Here is a 1374-nt window from a genome sequence, read left to right on the forward strand (position 1 = left end):
AGGCAGGTCAGATCACTTCACAGATCTGACCAAACAGCCACTTGAGCAAATATAGAAAGATACCAATTAACTTTTGATCAGATGCAGGTACACTCTCTTTCAGACATAACAAAGGAGAGAGTTAGGATGTAAAGTCAGGACAGAAAGAGGGCAGTGCCTCCATTTTAGGAGCAGGCCACAAAACAACTTAAAAAACCACATATGAAATGTTAAGTAGAGGATAATGCTATTTGTGGTGATATTTGCAAAATCCTACATCCAGACAAGGACACGCCATCAAGTTAAATATAACGTAATAGAATAGTTTCATTTGTAAGAGACCTGTAATGTAATGATCATTTAGTCCAACTGCAGTAATTTTCTTATTCTGCATGTAATCCATTCCTGTTTCAATATATATCAGACTTTGGAAAAAAAAATAAATAAAACAAAAGACCAGGGGTAGAATCCAGGGCATCTGGTTGGCAGAACGAGCAGTATGAGCCACTGCCAACCGCCACAGCTCATACCTTCTTCCCTCTGACCATCCTCCTATACCACAATAGCTTAAGATGCCAATGTCTCAAAAGAGATAAAGGGGAAGTCAGACACAGGCTATCCTAAGAAGCCCTGGCAAGAAGGAAAGAAAGTACCAAGGAGAGTAGGGTTAGTTGCAAGAAAAGGAGGGTAGATTTGGGTGAAGTCTCAAAGCTGGAAAGGTAAGCAGTGTTCAAGAAAAATGTAAGAGGAAGAGGAGGGGAAATTGGAGCATCTAGCTGTGCAAGGAATTTAATGTCCAGAAAATAATGCATCCCAAATTTGCTTTATTATCACCTCTCTTCATCCTTCCCCTATTATTTTCTGTAGTTCAGAACAAGGTGAACTATACAAGGAAATCTAACAAGTTACATAAAAAATTCTTCCTTTAGAAAAAATTGCCAAAAAATCCCATTTCCCAGTGAAAATGAAGCCACTACTGCCCTCACTTGGTAGCTATTTTTTTAAATCTCTCTCTCCTCCAGAGCTCTACCAGCAAATCCATGAAGATGCTCATCAGCTTAAAGCTACCCTTAAATATACAGGTGGGAGCAGGAAAAAAAAAACAAAACAAAACAACACAATGATGTAACTATGTCTAAGTGACAAGGTTAAAAAAGTGAAAACGATTTTGCACCATATTTTTCTGAGCTTTAATGACATAAGAAGTCGGAGCAGCTGGCAACAGAAAAGGGTTTGGAAGTTTGGATCTCCTTTCCGCATATTTGCACAGCATAAAGTATTTGAATTTATTTTCAGTTTAACTGTAAGTTTCCTGGATTTAGCACTTCCATTTTGAAGAGTGACAACAGCCCTATCATATATTTTGTTCTTTATTATTATTTCATCATCTCCACC

This window comes from Antrostomus carolinensis, unplaced genomic scaffold (assembly GCF_000700745.2).
Source record: "Antrostomus carolinensis isolate BGI_N321 unplaced genomic scaffold, ASM70074v2 scaffold11515, whole genome shotgun sequence".
In the NCBI taxonomy this organism is placed as follows: domain Eukaryota; kingdom Metazoa; phylum Chordata; class Aves; order Caprimulgiformes; family Caprimulgidae; genus Antrostomus; species Antrostomus carolinensis.